This window comes from Ziziphus jujuba, chromosome 6 (assembly GCF_031755915.1).
Source record: "Ziziphus jujuba cultivar Dongzao chromosome 6, ASM3175591v1".
In the NCBI taxonomy this organism is placed as follows: Eukaryota; Viridiplantae; Streptophyta; class Magnoliopsida; order Rosales; family Rhamnaceae; genus Ziziphus; species Ziziphus jujuba.
Window position 1 is genome coordinate 4594967 of NC_083384.1, and position 23482 is coordinate 4618448.

Sequence of the window (23482 nt, forward strand, 5' to 3'; positions counted from 1 at the left end):
CAAACATACCAGGCAACAGACGACTCAATCAGGGGCAATTGCGTCGCCTATTCCATTTTTTTTTTTATTTGTTCCCCTTTTTTTGTTGAAGAAAATAAAATTTCAAAACCTGTAAATTTAAACAAAAAATAAACTGTACTTGAAAAATAAAATAATTAGAGAACAACAACAAAAGTAATTATAAAAGGCAGCAAATGACACAATCAGAGGGAATTGCGTCGCCTATTCCAATTTTTTTTTTTTTAATCTATTCCCCTTTTTTTTAAGGAAAAAAATACAATTTAAAGACATATAAAATTAAACAGAAAATAAACCGCACTTGAGAAACAAAATAATTAGACAACAACAATAAAAATAATCATATCAGGCATCAGGCGACGCAATCACAGGCAATTTGCGTCGCCTATTCTAATTTTTTATTTTAAATTTGTTCCCCTTTTTTTTAAAGAAAATAAAATATAAAAACTTATAAATTTAAACATAAAATAAACTGTACTTGAGAAATAAAATAATTAGAAAGCAAGAATAAAAATAATTATAAAAGGCAACAGACGACGCAATCAGGGGGAATTGCATCGCCTATTCTTTTTTTTTTTAATTTGTTCCCCTTTTTTTTAAAGACAAAAATACAATTTAAAGATATCAAAATTTAAACAAAAAATAAGCCGTGCTTGAGAAATATAATAATTAGACAACAACAATAAAAACAAACATACTAGGCAATTGATGACGCAATCAGGGGCAATTGTGTCGCCTATTCCAATTTTTTTTTTATTTGTTCCCCTTTTTTTGTTGAAGAAAATAAAATTTCAAAACTTGTAAATTTAAACCGAAAAAAAACTGTACCTGAAAAACAAAATAATTAGAGAACAACAACAAAAAGTAATTATATAAGGCAGCAGATGACACAATCAGAGGGAATTGCGTCGCCTATTCCACTTTTTTTTTTTAATCTATTCCCCTTTTTTTAAAGAAAAAAAATACAATTTAAAGACATATAAAATTAAATAGACAACAGGCGAAGTAATTAGAGGCAACAGGCAACAGGCGACGCAATCAGGGGGAATTGTGTTGAAATGTGGTGATCTTGCCACAATGTGCAAGGTAGTTCGGTTACACTTGCACTCTTTGTTTTGCAACATCAAAGACCAAACATTATTTATGCTTATGCATTTTATTTTATCTTGTAATGTTTAAGAACAATATCCTTTTTGTAATGCCCTAAGCTCATTATCTAGCTTAAGGCCTTTTTTGTCTAGTTGCTGGAATTATATTTCCAGCAACATAAGTCCACTTCCTTGGATGCCGTTTGAAGTAGGTTTGGGATTTGGACTTGAATTTTGGATATGATAAACTAGATATGCAGAGGAAGCAGCAGCAAAAATAATGGCCCAATTTGGAGCTGGAAAGGCTGAGTTAAGCCCAAAACAATCTGACCCTTGTGCAGTTTTGTTGCCCAGAAAACTGGGCAAAACTACCTCGGGTTTGATTACTTTTGAATGGGTAAATGGACTTTGTTTTATATGGTTTTTGGCTAGAACATAGTTTTAATATTCAAAAAGGCTTCCCTCCAATTTTCAAGTCAAATGGAACTGTTTTTCAAATTCAAATGCCTTAGACAAGCTGAACTGCCCATTAAAGAAGGTTTCTTGCATGCCCAGCACATTGATTAGAGTTAGTTGAGGTAGTTTGGCTTGATTGGTTACTTTTAATGCTTTTGTATTTATTGCTCAATATGGCAGCATGCCTTATTGTCTTTTTGATGTATTTAAAAGTATGAAAATTGTAATGAAAAACGTTGAGAAAGAAAATATTCAAAAAAATAGATTTTGAAAAACAACATTTTTGGCTCTCTCTCTCTCAACTACTACATTTTGGTTTCTTCTTCTTCCCAAAAGCTAACAACCTTCTCAAGAACCCTAAACCTCCATTAAAACCAGAAACAAAACCTTAACAAACCCAAAAAAAAAAAAACAAAATCAAGAACCAAGAACCAACAACAATCATTCTTGACTAACACCTTGAATGATTGTGCTCTGGGGTACAACAACATAAACCTACACCAAATTCCATCATGATATCAAACTCCTCCAAACCGTGTACTAACACCCCTCCTCTTGAATTGGTTCTCAAGCTTAATTGCTACATGCAACATCTCCTCCAATTCCAAGTATTGTTGTAATTCAAGTTGGTTGGCAATGTCTCGGTTTAACCCTCCAAGAAATCTTGCCATGGTTGCCTCCCTATCCTCATTCATATTCAGCCTCATCATTAACATCTCCATCTCTTTGTAATAATCCTCCACGGACTTACTTCCTTGAGACAAAGATTGAAGCCTTTGATGCAGCAACCTATGGTAATGGGATGGCACAAACCGCTTCCTCATGGCTCCTTTCATTTGAAGCCATGTTGTAATTAAGTCATCACCAACTCTCCTTCGGGTGCTTTGCTCATTTGTCCACCATTGGAGTGCATAATGGCCAAACTCCATTACTGCCAACTTCACCTTCTTACCTTCCGAATAGTTGTGGCAGTCAAAGATCATCTCCATTTTTTCTTCCCACTCCAAATAAGCTTCGGGATCACTTTTACCCATAAAAGATGGGATATTAACCTTGATATTTACCAAATCATCATCTGTATCTTCCCTCCTATATCTCCCATGGCCAGCTCTATCTTGGACAGCAAAGGTTTCGTCCATACCTTCCTCAAAGTTGCCGTCGAATGGCTCCTCATCAAATTCCTCTCTCGGCCTCTCGCGACCTCCTCGTCCTCGGCCTCGTCCTCCATGGAATTCTTGCCTATTTCTTGTATTCGGCCTTCCTTGTGAGGCTTCTAGTCTTCCCACTCTTTGATTCACATGCTCAACTTGAGCACTAACCCGCTGTATTGATTCCAAGACAGCTCTCATATCCACTTGGTCTCCACTCCCGGTAGCTCGGCCATCGCCATGGAATGCTACGGACTCTTCCTCATTGATCCTCAAGGGTGGATCCCCTCTTCTTATTCTAGAATCTGACATGTTAGTAAAATACTGCAAAAATAAAATAAATCCTCACAATATTCACTCCCTCACGTGTTTCACTCAAACAAGGTCTCGACACTCGTGTTTGTACACTAGTTTCGGCTTTTACCCTCTTTTAAGCTCTCACACTCTTGCCTTTTTCCACTCAATGAATTATCTCAAAGTTCTAATTAAAACACCCACAAAACAGCAATTAGATCACTAGTATGTTTTAATTAAACTTATCAATAAAGCAGTAGCAAAGAGTAGGCAATACCGAAAGAATCCAACAAATCCTAATTTTTCGGCTTTCTAGACAAGAAAACACAAAATAATGGGAAAACGTTGGAATTTTTGAAAACTGCACCAGATGGTAGTAGATTATGAGTTCAAGAATAAAATTCCAGAAAAAGAAATTCAAATACGAACAAGAATCAAAGAGAATAAAATTATAGAAAAGTGTTGGTTGTTGTTCTTGTAATTCAAGTTTTGTATCAATTCCTTTATCTAATTTTAATCCAAATAATTTAAGCACCCAATATCCAAATATCCAGCAGCAAAAATAATTCTCCAGCAACTCAAATATTGAATAAATAATAAAAAAAACCAGCAGCTCCAACAAGATTCCAGCAAACAAATCAAACTCCAACAAACCGAAGTATTTTTCTCTTTTTTTTTTATTTATTTTTTTATTCGGCTTTACCTCTTCTTCCTTTTTTTTTTTTTTTCACTCACAGAACATAAACAACTTCAGTAGCAAGAATAATTACCAAAATTGCAATTCCAACTCCAAAACAAACACCAAACCCGTGACCTCCAAATAATCACAAATGTGCAGTTTTTTTTTTTTTTTTTTTAAATGTTGCTACAAACTCTTTTTTTTTTTTTTTTTGATTATATGAATGCAAATTCTAGGACTAAAACAGCAAAGGAAAATCAACAAAAACCAAAATTATCAAGAACAATGATAAAAGACAACCAACAAATTAGGAAACAAAAATACGATAAAACTAGGAAACCTAATTCAACTAGGAATGAATTTTTTTTTTTTTTATAAGATGCAGAACGTGTATGGGATGGATGCAACCTTAACCTAATGCTAAAATTGCAGAATAACACAAAAACAAATAAAGCAAATAAAGATAGATCAAACCTGAACAAAACTTAGCTCTGATACCAAATGATACGAACCTAGGACGACCTGCTCCTAAACCCGTATTATATTAGCCCGGATCTTTAATTAAGTTCAAGTTCTAATGGAATGGACCTCAACCCCTAACCAACTTGTGGTTAGAAACCTTGGTATAATGAAAACGCCACAATAGGGGATGGAAAACCTATTGATAAGTCAAGCTAAAACAACCAATTCTCTAATGGTGTTTTAGGTGTTCTCAAAGAACAAAGAGATAATTAATCTCACAAGTATTTTCTTAATCAAATCAAAGTTTTATTCATATTGAAAAATAAGCCTTTAAATAGGCTTTGAAAGAAACAAAGTAAACCCTAAAAACCCTAGGTAAAACAGGCCACACAATAAAGAGTTCTATGGTGGCTGAAATTCTCACTCCTTTCCTAATCTAATTTGGATTAATTAATTCCTTTATTTTGAATTAGGAATTAATTAATTTACAATGAAAATAATAAAATAATAACTTTCCTAAACTTATTTTTCCAGAAAATAAATAAATAAAAACTAAAAAGTAATGGTAATTTCCTAAAACAAAAAGTAGAATCAAATTAGGAAACTATAATACTAGCTTTTTTGACTAAGTTGACTTTGACCAAATTGAGCTCCAAATCAGCTTCTAGATGCTTTGTAGGATACCAAATAAACTGAATATGAAGGCCCACACGTTGCCCATGCTTGGAAAAATAAGAAAAGGCTAATACAGTAAAATACAGTAAAGCCAGCAAGCAATACAGCAAATTCGGCCAAATTGTTGAAGCTGTCCGTACAAGCCCTTTTTGATTGCATTTGAGGCTGATTTAACTTGATTCCATGACCTCTTAGGCATATGTATTGAACCCATAAAGCATTGGAACCATTTCAGGCTTCTCGGACTCCAAAAATGTACCAAAACCGTCACCCGGGTCCGTATCGGCTTCCACCACTTGGATGCTTCGAATAGGCTTTGTATCTTCAAGTATGGACAAGCTCTGTTGAGATTGATTACCCTCTGTATAAATACTCCCAGGTTGCCCTTAAATCTCTTAATTTGAGCTCTTGTGATTGGCCTAGTCTTCATCCGTGTCAAGTCAGCACCCCAGGGGGTTATCGGTGGAGCGGGCTCGGGCGGAATCACATCACCTTGTGAGCTTTCAACCTAGACCATTTTATTTGTGAGAGGATCCCCCACCTAAATCCTTCCAACTGAAACCAAAACCTCCCAAAAAACTAGTTGAAACTCACTAAAACACCACCACCCGAGAGCTTGTTCTTGTGTCCATTTTTTAAAACTTTTCAAAAACCATTTTTTCAAATGGCCTCACAATCCTTTGCAACCCCAACACCACCTAAGTTTGAAGGCCAAAACTATTCCATTTGGAGTATAAAAATGAAAGCCTACCTTCAAGCCTTTGGTTTATGGGAAGTCATAGAAGAAGGTTATGTAGTGGAAGAGTTGAGAGCTAATGCAACCCAAGCACAAAGAAATGCACATGAGGCCGAAGTTGCCAAGGGGTTCAAGGCCCTCACTGCCTTGCACTCCTCCATGAGTGATTCCATTTTTACAAGGATAATGTCATGCACAAATGCTAAAGAGGTTTGGATAAAGCTTCAAGAGGAGTTCCATGGAAATACTAGAACTCGGCAAATGCAAGTTTTAAACCTAAGAAGAGAGTTTGAGACCTTGAAGATGAAGGAGAATGAGCTTGTCAAGAATTTCACGGAAAGGATGCTCAAAGTGGTAAATCAAATTCGGGTCCTTGGTAAGCAATTGACCGATCAAAGGGTAGTAAAGAAAGTATTGGTAAGCTTACCCGAAAGGTTTGAAGCTAAGATTTCCTCCCTTGAAGAATCTAGAAATCTTAGTGAAATAACCTTGAGTGAGCTCATCAATGCTCTTCAAACAACCGAACAAAGGAGAGCCATTAGAAAGGAGGAAACTATAGAGAGTGCATTCTATGGTGGCCACGGCAACAAAAAGAAGAATAAAGGAAGGAAGAGCAACAACACCAACCAAACCGATTTTACAACCAACAACAACACAAACAACAACAAAAGTGGATGGAATCAACAACAACAACAACAAAGCCATCAAAACCGAGGAGGGCATCCACCTTGCCTTCATTGCAAGAAGCTTGGACATCCACCATCCAAGTGTTTTTGGAAGCCGGATGCATCTTGTGAAAGATGTGGAGGAAAAGACCACATTGCCAAAGTATGCAAGCAAAGGAGACAACAAGCCAATGTGGTTAATGAAGAAGCCGAGAACCTATTTGTGGCCACATGCCTTAAGGCCACAAGTAGTGGTCTCGGTTGGCTTGTGGATAGTGGTTGCTCACACCACATGAGTTTTCAAAAGGATGGCTTTATGGAGCTTGAACGAAACTACAAAACTAAAGTGAAGATTGGTGATGGCCAGTTCATGAAAGTAGAAGGCAAAGGAGATGTATGCTTGAACACCAAGGAAGGTACCAAAATTATAAAAGATGTGCTATATGTTCCTAGTTTGTGTGAAAACTTGCTTAGTGTAGCACAATTGGTAGAAAGAGGCTTTGCTTTAAATTTTGCAAAAGATGGATGTATCATATATGATGCTTGTGGTAATGAGCTGTTTAAGGTACCATTGAAGGACAAAAGCTATAGATTAGACCTAGTTAAGAATGAACAAGCCTTAAAAACCAAAGTGGAGTCCATTTCTCAACTTTGGCATAAAAGGCTTGGGCATTCTAGCTATGGTGCCATGAAAAACACCAATGCCATTGTGAAGGACATGCCAAAGATTGAGGAGATGAAAAGCCTATGTGATGTATGCCAACTAGGGAAATCCACACGGCTTCCATTCCCTAAATCCGGTTCATGGAGAGCTAAGGAGAAGCTTGAGCTAGTCCATTCGAATGTGTGTGGACCGATGAGTTTGTCATCAATTCGAGGACGTAAGTACTTCCTAACCTTCATTGATGACTACTCAAGGATGTGTTGGGTATATTTTCTAACAACCAAGTCACAAGTGCTTGAGAAGTTCATGGAATTCAAGAAGATGGTGGAAACCCAAAGCAATGCAAAGCTTGGCTATGGAGGATTTTTGCAAAGAAAATGGAATGGTGCATCAATTCACAACACCATATACACCATAACAAAATGGTGTTTGTGAGAGGAAAAATAGGACCTTGATGGAGATGGCAAGGTGCATGATACATGAGAAGAACATGCCAAAGAAGTTTTGGACCGAAGCCATATACACAACTAGCTACATCCAAAACCGAGCATACACCAAAGCCAATGAGTCCAAGACACCCTATGAGATATTGTATGGAGAAAAACCATCTTTGGACAACATAAAAATCTTTGGAAGTGTTTATTTTCTCCATGTTCATCCACACATGAGAGACAAGTTTGACAAAAAGGCAAATGTAGGCATCTTGGTCGGCTTTAGTGAGGTTACCAAAGGTTTTAGGGTTTTCAACTTGGAAACCAAGAAACTTGTGGTAACAAGGGATGTGAGGATTGATGAAGTTGCTGTTTAGGATTGGACAAAGGAGGAGCTTCTTGTCCATGAAGATAATGCTCGGTTGGATGATGAAGAAGAAGAAACCAATGACAATGACAATGAAGAAAATGAAGATGATGAGGAGGATGCACTTGAGACCATTGGAGCCAAATTGGAGATTGAAGATGGTGTTAAAGGAGAAAGGCCATCGTCCGAAATATATGAAAGGTGCAATGTTGCCTTGAGTGATCCTACCAATGCTCAAGAAGCTATGCAAAAGAAAGAGTGGATGGAGGCCATGCAAACCAAAATGGATATGATAGAAAAGAATGAAACTTGGTCTTTGGTTTCTAAACCTAAAAACAAGAAACCAATTGGTGTAAAGTGGATCTTTAGGACCAAGTTCAACCTGGATGGAACAATATGCAAGCACAAGGCAAGGCTTGTGGCAAAAGACTATGCACAACAAGCGGGTGTAGATTATGGAGAGACATTTGCACCAGTTGCAAGAATGGAGACCATAAGGCTCATCCTATCCATCTCGGCCTTAATGTCATGGAAGGTGTACCACCTTGATGTAAAGTCGGCTTTCTTGAATGGTGTGCTTCAAGAGGAGGTTTATGTCAAGCAACCCGAGGGCTTCATTGTTCAAGGACATGAGGACAAAGTCTCCCATCTACATAAGGCATTTTACGAGTTAAAGCAAGCACCTAGGGCTTGGTATGGCAAGATTGATGGTTACTTGACCTACCAAGGCTTTAAGAGGAGTCCAAATGAGCCAACACTATACATAAGGAATGAAGAAGGCATGATTGTTATCTCACTCTATGTGGATGATTTGTTGGTCACAGGTGAAAATGAAAAGAATGTAGAAGTTTTAAAAAATGAACTTGAAAAGGAGTTTGACATGTCAAGCCTTGGTGAAATGAATTACTTCCTTGGAGTGGAAGTGATGCAATGCTCTAGGGGTATTTTCATATCTTAGGAGAAATACTTCAAAGATCTTTTGAAAAAGTTCAACCTTGATGAATGCAAGGCAATGTCAACACCAATGAGCCAAGGAGACAAATACAAAAAGGGGGATGGCACACCAAAGGTAAACCCGACCCTATATAGAAGCATGATAGGAAGTTTGCTCTATGTATGTTCATCAAGACCGGATATTATGCATGCTACATGTCTTTTGTCTAGATATATGCAAGCACCATCCCAAAACCATTTTGTAGGTGCTAAAAGAATTCTTAGATACTTAAAAGGAACACAAGACTTTGGAGTTTGGTATGATAGGCAAGATGTGATGAGATTAATGGCCTACTCGGATAGTGATTGGGCTGGATGCTTGGATGATATGAAGAGCACTTCGGGGTATCTTTTCTCACTTGGTAGTGGACCATTCTCATGGAATGCAAAGAAGCAAGCAACAACCGCTCAAAGCACTGCCAAAGCCGAGTACATTGCTTGCTCTTCATGTGCAAATCAATGCATTTGGCTTAGGAAATTATTGGAGGACCTTGGTTATCCTCAAGAGGGTTCAACCATCATCAAATGTGACAACACTTCAGCCATATCAATAGCCAAGAACCCCGTTCAACATGGAAGGACAAAACACATACCGGTGAAGTATCACTTTTTGAGGGAGTTTGAAGAAAATGGAGAAGTAAGCTTGGAATATATCAAGACCGAAGATAACTTTGCAGATTTCTTCACCAAGCCACTTCCAAAAGCAAGATTTGAGACCTTGAGGAAGCTTCTAAATATTTCAAGCAAGAACACCAAGGAGGAGTGTTGAAATGTGGTGATCTTGCCACAATGTGCAAGGTAGTTCGGTTACACTTGCACTCTTTGTTTTGCAACATCAAAGACCAAACATTATTTATGTTTATACATTTTATTTTATTTTGTAATGTTTAAGAACAATATCCTTTTTGTAATGCCCTAAGCTCATTATCTAGCTTAAGGCCTTTTTTGTCTAGTTGCTGAAATTGTATCTCCAGCAACATAAGTCCACTTCCTTGGATGCCGTTTGAAGTAGGTTTGGGATTTGGACTTGAATTTTGGATATGATAAACTAGATATGTAGATGAAGCAGTAACAAAAATAATGGCCCAATTTGGATCTGGGAAGGTTGAGTTAAGCCCAAAACAATCTGACCCTTATGCAGTTTTGTTGCCCAGAAAACTGGGCAAAACTGCCTCGGGTTTGATTACTTTTGAATGGGTAAATGGACTTTTTTTTATCTGGGTTTAGGCTAGAACATAGTTTAATATTGAAAAAGGCTTCCCTTCAATTTTCAAGTCAAATGGAGCTGGTTTTCAAATTCAAATGCCTTAGACAAGCTGAACTGCCTATTAAAGAAGGTTTCTTGCATGCCCAGCACATTGATTAGAGTTAGTTGAGGTAGTTTGGCTTGATTGGTTACTTTTAATGCTTTTGTATTTATTGCTCAATATGGCAGCATGCCTTATTGTCTTTTTGATGTATTTAAAAGTATGAAAATTGTAATGAAAAACGTTGAGAAAGAAAATATTCAAAAAAATAGATTTTGAAAAACAACATTTTTGGCTCTCTCTCTCTCAACTACTACATTTTGGTTTCTTCTTCTTCCCAAAAGCTAACAACCTTCTCAAGAACCCTAAACCTCCATTAAAACCAGAAACAAAACCTTAACAAACCCAAAAAGAAAAAAAAACAAAATCAAGAACCAAGAACCAACAACAATCATTCTTAACTAACACCTTGAATGATTGTGCTCTAGGGTACAACAACATAAACCTACACCAAATTCCATCAAATTACATTGCTGTTCCATTTTTTTTTTTATTTGTTTCCCTTTTTTTAAGGACGAAAATACAATTTAAAGATATACAAATTTAAACAGAAAATAAGCCGCACTTGAGAAATAAAATAATTGGACAACAATAATAAAAATAAATATATCAGGCAACCAGCGACGCAATCAGGGGCAATTGCATCGCCTGTTCCAATTTTTTTTTTATTTGTTCCCCTTTTTTTTGAAGAAAATAACATTTAAAAACTTGTAAATTCAAACAAAAAATAAATTGTACTTGAAAAACAAAATAATTAGAGAGCAACAATAAAAATAATTAGAAAATGCAGCAGATGACGCAATCAGAGGGAATTGCGTCGCCTGTTCCAATTTTTTTTTTTTTTAATCTATTCCCCTTTTTTTTAAAGACAAAAATACAACTCAAAGACGTATAAATTTAAACAGAAAATAAACCATACTTGAAAAACTAAATAATTAGACAACAACAATAAAAATAATCATATCAGGCAACAAGCGAGGCAATCAGAGGCAATTGCGTGGCTTGTTCCAATTTTTTTTAAAAATTTGTTCCAATTTGTTTTTAAAATTTGTTCCCCTTTTTTTTAAAGAAAATAAAAATTAAAAACTTGTAAATTTAAACATAAAATAAATTGTACTTGAGAAGTAAAATAATTAGAAAGCAAGAATAAAAATAATTATAAAAGGCAATAGACAATGCAATCCGGAGGAATTGCGTCGCCTGTTCCATTTTTTTTTTTAATTTGTTCCCCTTTTTTTCAAAGACAAAAATACAATTTAAAGACTTAAAAATTTAAACAAAAAGTAAACTGCATTTGAGAAACAAAATAATTAGACAACAACAATAAAAATAATCATATCAGGCAACAGGCGATGCAATCAGGGGCAATTACGTCGCCTGTTCCAATTTTATTTTTTTTTAATTTACTCCCTTTTTTTAAAGAAAATAAAATTTAAGAACTTTTAAATTTAAACAGAAAATAAACTGTACTTGAGAAATAAAATAATTATAGAGAAACAATAAAAATAATTATAAAAGGCAACAGACGATGCAATGAGGGGAAATTGTGTCACCTGTTCCATTTTTTTTTTAATTTGTTCCCTTTTTTTTGTAGACAAAAATACAATTTAAAGACTTACAAAATTAAACAGAAAATAAATTGTACTTAGGAAACAAAATAATTAGACAACAACAATAAAATCATGTCAAACGACAGGCGACGCAATCATGGGCAATTGCGTCGCCTGTTTAGAATTTTTTTTTTTTTAATTTACTCCCCTTTTTTTTAAAGAAAATAAAATTTAAAAACTTTTAAATTTAAACAGAAAATAAACTGTACTTGAAAAATAAAATAATTATAGAGCACCAGTAAATAAAATTATAAAAGGCAACAACCGATGCAATCAGGGGGAATTATGTCGCCTGTTCCATTTTTTTTTTTTAGTTTGTTCCCCTTTTTTTTTATAGATAAAAATACAATTTAAAGACATACAAATTTAAGCAAAAAATAAACCACACTTCAGAAACAAAATAATTCGACAACAACAATAAAAATAATTATATCAGGCAACAGGCGACGCAATCAGAGGCAATTGTGCCGCTTATTCCCTTTTTTTTTTAATTTGTTCCCTTTTTTTTGAAGAAAATAAAATTTAAAAACTTGTAAATTTAAACAGAAAATAAACTGTACTTGAGAAACAAAACAATTAGAGAGTAATAGTAAAAATAATTATTAAAGGCAATAGACGACGCAATCTGGGGGAGTTGCATCTCCTGTTCCATTTTTTTTTTAATTTGTTCACCTTTTTTTAAAGAAAAAAATAAAATTTAAATACTTACAAATTTAAACAGAAAATAAACTGCACTTGTGAAACAAAATAATTAAAGAACAACAATAAAATAAATCATATCAGGCAACAGGCGATGTAATCAGGGGAATTGCGTCTCCTGTTCAAATTTTTTTTTTAAAGAAAATAAAATTTAAAAACTTGCAAATTTAAGTAGAAAATAAATTGTACTTGAGAAACAAAATAATTAGAGAACAACAATAAAAATAATCCTAAAAGGCAATAAGTGACGCAATCAATGGCAATTGCATCGCCTGTTCCAATTTTATTTTTTTTTAATTTGGTTCTGTTTTTTAAAAAAACCAAAATATAATTTAAAGACTTATCAATTTACGCAGAAAATAAACTATACTTGAGAAACAAAAAAATTAGAGAGCAACAATAAAAATAATTATAAAAGGCAATAGGCAACGCAATCAGGGGGAATTGCGTCGCCTGTTCCAATTTTTTTTAGTTTGTTCTCCTTTTTTTTAAAGACAAAAATACAATTTAAAGACTTACAAATTTAAACAGAAAATAAATTGTACCTGAAAAACAAAATAATTAGAGAACATCAATAAAAATAATCATAAAAATAACAGGCGACGCAATCATAGAGAATTGCTTCGCTTTTTCCCTTTTTTTTTTAATTTGTTCCTTTTTTTTTTTGAAAAAATAAAAATACAATTTAAAGACTTGCAAATTATTTAAGAAAAAATAATATTCCTTCACGTATTAAGAAATATTTTCAGTATTTATTTGTAGATAAATTAAATATGTAAAATAATTAAAGGACAAAAGGAAAAGAAATAACAGGCGACACTGTTTTGATTAAATGCGTCATCGTTATTAAAAATGTTTATGAGTATTGGCAATGTAAAGTACGAATATAGAAACTCTTTTTCAATGAATGAGTCACTTGAAATGTCTGGTGACTTTTTATGCTATTGATGTGTCGCCTATTCCTTCAAAATATAGGGAAAAAAGTAATTTATTAGGATTGCAACTTGTAATATCAATTAAACTATCATTGAAATACAATCAAATAACTAATAAAAAAAACAATGAATAAAACAACCAAAGCCGAAGCTGTTGAGTCATATATTCAGCGACGCCGAAAATCAGTGTCGCTTATTTTTGTTTTTATTTGCCTTCAGCCAGATCTCAATTTTCTTGTATTTAGCAACACCATGGAAAGTGCATTGTTTATTGTCTTATTAAACGACGTTTTTTTGCGTATTTTTTTATTACATTGAAATCTTGGTATCGCTATGTTCGCATAGTGATTAATGTAAATTATTTGTATATAAGAGCATCGTTTGTACAAGTTGTTGTTAGGGAGAAGAGACTGCTCGAGATCGAATTGGCCCAAGGCATTTCTTCCTATGTGTGTGTATGAGCGGTGTGTTGCTTTCTTTCTCTCATTTCTTTTCCTCTCAACATTCCCTCTTCAATGTTTCTCTTAATTTCCCATTTCCACGTTTCCTATCTATTTTCTGCATTTCTTTTTTGTCTCTAATTTCTTTTTATTTTGCGTTGTTTTCTCTATTTAATTTATATTTCTTCCTTGTCTTTTAATTTCTCTCTTTGTTTTATTTTTTTACTTTCTATTTGTTCCATCTCTTTAATTTCTCTCCTTAGTTTCTCACTTTACTCCCCCCCCCCCCTTCACTTTTTCTTTCTCCCTGATTTATGCTCTATTTTCTCATTGTATGTTTTTATCTGTTGATTTTCTCTTTTTACTTTCTCTTCAGATTTTCTCTCTATTTTCTTTCAAATTTCTCTTCACCCTCTGGTTTCTTTCTTATTATTGCCTATGGGTATGCCTAATTTTATAAAATTCCATTAATGTCCTTGATAGCTTAAAAATAAACACATTTATATAAATAAAACAATGCAATTGGAATTGATAATTACTCATTAATTAAAATGAAAATAAAAAACAAAGGAACAAAATTTAAAAAATAAAAAAAAAAACGTGAAAAAAAATAAAATAAAAAAAAAGCAGATGACTTTCTTCATTCATAAAGCACAGATGCACTACTAAAAAATCATTTTCAGCGACCACCCTTTTGGTTGTTAAACATTGATTTTTTGGTTCCTAAAGTAAATTAGCAACCAAAAAACAATGGTCACTAGGTGGTCGCATAAACGTTGTAACGGATTGTTTTTAGTATCTAAAAATTTTGGTCATTAAAACTCTGAATTTTGACGACCAACTTTTGAATTTTTAGAGACCAAATTTTAGTCCCTAAAACTCAGAAAAAAATCACCAATTTCATCAAAATTTGATATCCTAAAGTCATATTAGTGACCAACATCATAATTATTAGCGACTATTAATATGGTCACTGACAAGTAAGATTTTGGAACCAAATGCTTTCGTCGCTAAAACCTATTGACAGTGACCAAGATCTTGATCACTTATGGTCTTTACATATTTTGAAATATTTTTAATCACCAAATATTGGTCACTGTGCTACATACTCAGCAACCAGTCTATTGTCACTGAACACTCCTATATTTAGCAACCAATATGTAGACTTTTAGCAACTAAAAGTTGATCACTAAAAGCCAATTAATTTAGTTGTTTATATTTTTTAAAATAAATTTATTAATTACTATTGGTGCAAAAGTACATAATATATAAAAGCAAATTAAAAAAAAATTTATAATAGCCAAATTGTAAATATTATTTATAAAATAACAATGTCATTACATACATATAATAGTCATGGCAAAATTAAAAAAATGATTCAAATGTGTACAATATAAGAAAATAAAAATATATAAACAAGTGCAACTAAAAATAACAACGGTGCCGGTGAGCAACGGTGTAAGTGGGAGACGAATGTTGCATTGAACTTGTTGCATCAAACATGGTCTTGCTCTTTAGAAACTTGACTGAAAAAATGGAATACCTAATATCAAATAAAAACCAACCTACTATAACAATTTGCTAAAATAACTTCAAGATAAAATTCTAGGTGCAACTTTTAACCTGTATGGAATTTTAAACCACCAAATGCCAAAAATGAATAGTCACTACCAACTTAACATAACGTATGCCTTAGGAACAATGAAAACCAATCTGCAACAGGAAGGAACAGAGGAAAAGTTGTCATCTCTCCTATCCCTTCACAGCATCTTCCTATATTGCTCAAGTTAGAGACATAGTTTACAATATTTTGGCAATGTAAGGAGTGGCTTTGGGAAGGCTATGCAGCTTTCCTCTTTTGGCTGATAATAGAGATGATTATGGCAAGAAAAGCAAGGATTAATATGCAGAGAAACAAACACTATGACAGCAAGAAAAAACTGCATTACAGATAATTTCCTGATTATGCTTCGTTAACAATTTCTACTTATACAATCGTGTCATTCATGAGAAACTACACTTCATTGGGTTTGGTTTTTTAAGCTCTTTAATAAAAGAGTTCAAACTCATTTAGAAGGTTCATTTAAGCCTCAAAAGCCAAAACCAATGTATCAAAATTTGAGACAAACAGGGCATTGAAATGCAAAGATAAATTGTCCGTTTCATGGATGACATTTTGTTCCATATTCTGGTAGTGGTGAAGTTTTTAAATTGATAAAGCTGGATTTATATTTTTTTTTTAAATGTTTTTTTTCAGATAATTTCTTATAAGATTTAGTTTCAAATTACCCCTAAATTGTTTAATATGCAGCATGCAGATATGGTGATCATGGGCGTGAATGCTAATGCCCACTACATATATAAAATTTCAATGCTAATGTTTTAAACCAAGTGACGAATGCTAAGGTGTCATAATGTAATATACCACCTAAAAATATCTAAAACAAATAGATGGTAAAAAAAAGTATATATCTAAAAGTTGGAGTTTAGATCAAATGTATAACCAATTACATAATGACTTATATGTGGATGAAAATAAAAAAAAAAACTGTCAAATAAATCATGTAGAGAATCATAATCCTTTCACCTACAAAACTGAGATTGAATACAAAAAAAGTAAAAAAAAACAGCTTGACCATATGTATCTGTTTGTATGCTGAAACAAAAATATAATACCATTTCAATCATTGCAACACTTAAACAACATAATGCAGAATCCAGATTATATATTTTCTAATTAAAATAAACAAGTGGAAGAGGAGAATTATCAGATGTTAACATCACTTTAACAAAATTTCATTTTCTTGCCTCACAAAACTGTAACAAATAAACATCTGTAAACATTATTTGCAAAAATTCAGATAGAGCCAATGACATATCACATTCAAGTGTTCCATTACGCGGTTCATCATGTTTAATTCATCTGAGGAAATAGCAACTGACGCTATCCAAATTTCCTAGTTTAAGCTTGATTCCAACCTCTCCAAGCCCTTATTCCATCCAAAGCTCTTTTCAAACTCACTGTCATTAAATCCTTACAGTCATCCAAAGCTCTTTTTGGCATATTATGATATGCCTAGGAACTAATTATTTAAAAAATAATAATAATAATAATAATATCTAAACAATAGATGTAGCAGAAGAAAAAGGGAGGAAGAATAAACAAAGGGTGGGTAAAGGCAAGGTAGAAGGGGAAGACAAGAGCAAGTGGAGAGATAAGAAGCAGAAGTAGAAGAGTAAAAGGGAAAGAACAAGAGCAGAGGGGGTCCAACTAAAGATGGTTCAACTCTTAACTTTCTCGACAAAAACAAGTTTCATCACTAAACCATTTGAACAATTTGTGATATAAAATCATTATAAATACAAAAACATATTCAGCAGTGTTTGAAGCAGCTGTGGTGCTCTAGGGGGGCCTACACGATAATACATATCTCCGATATAATATTAGCTAATCCAAAGACCAGATACAAATTGGAAAAAAGAAAAAGAAAAACACAATTGAAAAGGTGGTTTTCAAGTAAACTCACGGTGCTTCAACACATGTGTCAGGTGCAGCAGTATAATTTGAATTGGGCGGAGTTGTAGGTGTATTTGTAGGAGCAGGCTGTCAAATATAGGTACAATATAGTTAACACACATATAACATAAGAAGTAGAAGATGATGCAATGGATATGTAAGAACGGTACCTGTGCGGATGAGGCCCCTACTGAGCCTACTGTTTTACTCTGTAAAAATTGCAAAGAGGAAGTAATAAAATTTTCAAGCAAAAGTTAAGAATAATGATTTTAGGAAAGGGCTTATGAAATGCAGTCCACAGAAAAAAGTGAGGATTTCTCAAAAAACTTGTAAAAATATGGTTAATGTTTACAGTTAAGTTGTTCTCCAGGAGATTTAATTACACAATTGCACAAACAAATCATTTCATCATGGGGGAAAAAAATGCAATTGTCGGTAAATTTTATCAAGAAATATTACTCCAAAGTATTCTGTAAAGAATGCAGCAACATCAGAAACATATGCAGAATGCTCAAAGCAACATCAGAAACATACGCAGAATTCTCAAAGCAGCATCTGAAACAGACACAAGCAACTCAAAAAATGGTTTCTATTAAGCTAGCCAACACAAGTATTTCGTCCAACACATAAGCAACACATCAACGATAGGTAGACGAAAAAAATAGAAAATTTACCTTCCAAACTCGATGCTGTAGATCTAGTTTAAGCCTCTGAAATTAAGACTTCTTCCTTGTGAATCAAAGCCCTAATTTTGTAGATTAAAGCCCTAATTTTGCAGATAAAGAAATCACATAAAAACAAATCAAAGCCCTAATTTTGTAGGTAAAGAAATCACATGAAAAACGAAGAAGAAGAAGAAGAAGAAGAAGATGCTAGAAGATCGAAGAAAACAAAGAAGAAAAATGCTAAAGAAGAAGAAGAAGCTGGAAGATCGAAGAAAAAGAAGAAGAAAAACGCAGAAGAAGAAGAAGAATAAGAAGCTGGAAGATCGAGGGAAAAGAAGAAGAAAAACGCAGAAGATGAAAAATCAAAGAAGAAAAACGCAAAAGAAGAAGAAGAACGCGGAAAACGAAGATGGAAGATCGAAGGCCAAATATTTTCATTAATTAATGGGCCAAAAATCATAGGCGGCAATCTTCCCGCCAAAGGTCAAAATAAAATTTTGGTTTAAAAAAAAATCAAAATAAATCTAAAAATAAAAGTTTTATTATGTATAAAGTGAAAACATTTATAGTTAATATTACAAATATCAAATTTTTTTTTTTTTATCTATGATATCTATAGTTACATATAGATACTATGGATTTTATTTCTAAATAAATTTTAAGAGTTAAAACTACTACAGAAGTAGATTGGATGAAAAATATAATTAGTCAACTGAAAATTAATCATTTTTATAAAACAAAAGGTAAAATTAATCAATACATGTAAAATTGCCAATGTATCAAGTTATGTTGGCTTTATAAGTTAGTTACTCACTAAAGAGAGATTATTGTAAATATAAAATTATCCATATATGTCAACAAAATAATTAAGTATTATTTGATAATATTAAGAGCATCTTAAATTACTCAATATATTTCTAGATTATTTTTAATATATCAAACTAATCAAGCTGATGTGCCAAGAAAAAATAGATACTGCTAAGTTGATCCCTACTTTTGGAGGATTTGTTAATCATTATAAAGTCAATATTTTTCAAAAAACAAAAAACTTAATAAAATATATATAATTACTTAATAGCCATTAATATCATTATACATATTGCTGTTGAAAAATAATTTTAAAATTAACTTTATATTTATGCTATCTAGCTTTAGAAGATGTCAATTTTTATGCCACATTAGTAGCATTTCACATTTCCCATTGAAGATGCTTTAAATATAAATATATATATATATATATATATATCTTAAAAAAAAAAAGAAAAAAAGGGAACACTACATATATATATATATATACGGAAATTCTATGGTGAGGACAGTCCGCATGAGGACCGCAGTATTAGTGACGGTTTTTCATAGTATTAATGACGATTTCTTAGAAAATTGTCACCAATACTATGAAAAACCGTCACCAATACTGTGGTCCACACCATAGACAGACTGTATATATATATATAAATATACGTTTATAATTTTATCAGTATTGCTACATATATCAAAATGTTAACCAAATATATTTAGCGAATGACACGTTTTAATATAATAATATTGTTGACATATTCATATAACCTAAATATAAGTAGTGATCCTTAAATATATAAGTTAATTTAAAAAGTAAACTAATTAAATATTGTCATATGCCAAATCATGTGGTAAACACTTTATAGTCAAGTTAGGTATTTTTTTAAAATTCTTAGATTTTATATTCAAAAAAGAAAACTCATAGATCCTTTCAAAATTTAATTTTTAAAAATAATAAATAGACTAATATAAATTTAGTAACATATTAAAATAAAATTATTTTTTTTTTTAAAAAATACTGTAAAAATTCAATGAACTATATGTTTTTAAATATCAATAAACAATGGTTATGGATAAATGAAGTTTTGATATAAGTCTACTTTTATAAAAATATTTTAACTGCTATAAATACATATTGTAAAAAAAATATATTATAAAACACATATATACACATATATATATTTTTTGTTTTTTCCCATAGACCATTAATTGTATAAAATGAGAATTTGAAGTCAAACATTATTATTAATTCTATAAAATGAGAATTTGAAGTCAGACATTATTTTGAAAGAGTCAATTTTGTTCCAGAATAAATACTCTATCATACAACAAGCTTATATAGTGAATTTGTCTGCTTTGATACAAAATTGACCATTTCAAAATGATATTTGATATTAGATTCTCACCACATGAAGTGAAATTGATCCTATTCATAGCAAAATCAAATATATATATATATATATATATATATATATATATATATATATATATATATATATATTAATTTATGTACATTTTAATAATAATCATAATAAAATAATAAGTATGTTAAATCGTTTTTTACTTATAAAATTTTAGTTTTTACTTTTTAACTAGTTGAACCATTCTAATTATTTATTTCAATTTTTTTGTTATAAAAAAAGATATATTATCAATAAATAAGAATTTTTTGTACATATAATTTTTTATTATATGATTATTTTTCTATGTTGTAACCTTGATAAGATTTCTCTTAAGATTGTAATTTGAAGTTAAAGTTAAATTCTTCCCTTCCTTTAGTTTATATAATACTATTATATAATTCCAACAAAAAAAAAAAATCAATAGCTGACCCACATGGATTCAATTTTTGTTTAATCTATTTATTATTTTACTCGTAAAAGATTAATTGTGCTCCTCAATTTCTCTCTCTCCCATTGGCTTGTTCAATTTTCTTTTTTTCTCCTAGTTTTAAATACTTTTCATTTATCTACTTTATTTCATCCACAACTTTTCTCCGATTACAATCATTTAAAAGAACCAAAACTATTTATTTATAAATATTTACTATTATAATACCTTATTTGATTATGATTTATATTTAATTACAATTATAATTTTAAATACAATTAGTTAAAAACTAAAAGTTACCGAATATTATAATATCTGCTTATATATATATTTTTTTCTAATTTATCTACATTTTAAATTTTTTACCTATTTATTATTTTAGTAGTTGGAAGGTTCAACCATCAATATTTGGTCACCGATTTGTCAATGACCAAATTTAAATAGTCATTAAAGGTTTTTACCTGTATGTTTTCTTTTTCAATTTTTCTATTATTTAAAATATTAAAAACCATCCGATTGGTTACTGATATGTAGTCAAATATTGATATTGTTTTAGACTATCATTGACCAAATCATTGGTCATTGATGACAGCTATCAGCGACCAAATATTTTAGTCAATGAAAGATCTTCTCTGCGAAAAACAAAAAAAAAAAAAAAAGCGGGAACAAATTCCTGCCCTCACCTTTAGTGACCAAATATTTATTGGTCATAAAATATGATCATCAGTAACCAATTATTTGGTCGCTAAAAGTGGTTAACCAACATTTTCTCTACATCAGCTACCAAATATTTAGAAACCAAAATTTGGTTGCTCATGGACTCTTTTAGTGACTGAAAAATTTTGGACACTAAAAAATTAGTCGCTAATTCCCTTTTTTTTGTAGTGATGAATTTTAAACATACAAAAATTAATACTAAAACTTAATAGGGAAACACAACACTACGAAGAAAAATATACCCTAAAAAAAGATAATTTTTAAAATATACTTACGTTTTTTTCTAGAAGTCGAGAAAAAACTATTTATATTTTTTTAAGAAAAAATACAAAATAAAGAAACAGACTTAAAATACAAATCGAGGATTAAAAAAAAAAATAGTATTACATTAATTAAAATTATTCATGTAAGTACAATTAAAAGGAAGAACAAAAGAAAAATTAAAGAGAGCATACATGGAGAGTATAGAAGGGTGAAGTGAAAAATGCTAATAGAGGGGGGAGGTTTTGATTTTTTGTGTATAATGCAATATTTTGACGAATGGTGAATTTATATACTTCTTATTTTATAAAGCAATTCGTGAAGCTTTTTTATTATGAAGTTATTATCATCAGTTCATCACCATCCTATCTAGTTCTTTGAATACGAAGTTATCAATTTCCTTCAAACGATACACTTCGGTTGTTTATGAGCACTGATAATAATGTAATTATCAATTTTTAGTTATTTAACACAAAGGTTTCATCTAATGAGATCGTGTCCCACCTTATTATATTACACTACTTTTGATGTAATTGGAATTGTCTCTAACATTGACACTTCAGAGCATGTTTTACAAATCCTAATTTCACGTTCTAAACTTTTTGTAAAAGTAAGCCATAAAATGTTGCAATAGTTCTTATAGGTCAATATCATTATTAATCTATCCCTTGAAATTTTATTTTATTACCGTATATATCAATATTTGGAAAGTGTTTCTAATGAAAATCAAATTATCATACTTTTAAATTCATTGCCAGGAGGAAATGAACACTTTGTGGACACTTTGAAGTATGGTAGGCAGACTTCAGAACTGAAGAAAGTGTTAGCTGCCATGATAGCCAAGGATATTGAAAAAAGGACAAGTGACAAGTCCCAAAATGAAGGTGAGGGCTGAGTGTGAGAGGCAGATGTAGAACTAAATTTGGTTACGAGAAAAGGGATGGTCAAAGTAAAGGTAGATCTAAATCTAGAAGAAAGATTCGATGTTATCACCGTAAGAAGGAAGGACACACTCCAAGGGAATGTAATAATAAAGTTGCGAAGAAAAATAAAAAAGAATCAGATAATGTTGATGCATGAGTTATTTTCTGAATGTTGATAGCTTTCAAGCATAAACTTGAAATTGAGAAGTTGAAGAGTTTGATGAAATCTGAATTTGAAATGAAGGATCCTGGTGAGGCCAAGAAATTTTTAAGGACCAATATACAAAGAAACAGAAAGAGATCGGAAATCTTTATTTCACAAGAAAAGAATATTGAAAAGGTCCTTGAGAAGTTCAGAATGAGTGGTGCTAAAGATAGGAAATCTTTATTTCCCAAGAAAAGAATATTGAAAAGGTCCTTGAGAAGTTCAGAATGAGTGGTGTTAGATCAATTCTTACACCTTTAGCACCTTATTTCAAATGTCAGTAGCTCAATGTCCTAAGGACCAACAAGGGATGGAAGATATGGCAAATGTTCTATATGCAAGTGCAGTAGGCTGTATAGTGTATATGAAGGTTTGTACAAGCCTGGATATAGCTCATGTAGTGAGTGTAGCAAGTACATACATGAGTAAGTCTGGAAAAATTCATTGGAAAGCACGCTGAAATGGATTCTCAGGTACTTGAAGGGTACTAAGAATGTTTGATTTTTGTATACAGAAGTAAACACAACTCTGAAAATATATTGGGTTACGTGGATGTTGATTATGGTGGTGATGGAGACAAGAAAAATTCTCTAACAGGTTATAACTTCATGGACTGGAAAAATGCTATTATTTGGAAGCTAAGCTGCAGTCAGTCTTTGCACTCTCTGAATAGAGGCAGGGCATATTGCAGCAAAAGAAGCTATCGTGGAAGCATTATGGTCGAAGGAACTGTCAATGAACTTGATAATGGTCAACATCGTGTCATTGTGAATTGTGATAATTAGAGTTCAGTCATTTTGGCTAATAATGAAGCTTACTTAGAAAACTTAAAGCATACTGGGATGAGGATTCATTTCATCAGAGGTATAAATTGAGTAAGGTGAAGCTGATTTGGA

The 23482-nt window shown here is 32.1% G+C and overlaps 1 long non-coding RNA gene across 2 annotated transcripts; it reads right to left on the reverse strand.

The window, feature by feature from the left end:
- Positions 1–14972: 14972 nt before the first annotated feature.
- Positions 14973–18219, reverse strand: LOC132804300 (uncharacterized). Of its 2 annotated transcripts, XR_009639433.1 has the most exons (5): positions 17859–18219; positions 17355–17393; positions 17195–17271; positions 15291–15380; positions 14973–15193 (listed from the first exon to the last, which is right to left on the reverse strand). It is a non-coding gene; the product is annotated as an uncharacterized LOC132804300 (long non-coding RNA). The 2 variants fall into 2 exon arrangements; XR_009639432.1 differs by having other exon boundaries at positions 15291–17271.
- Positions 18220–23482: the final 5263 nt, after the last annotated feature.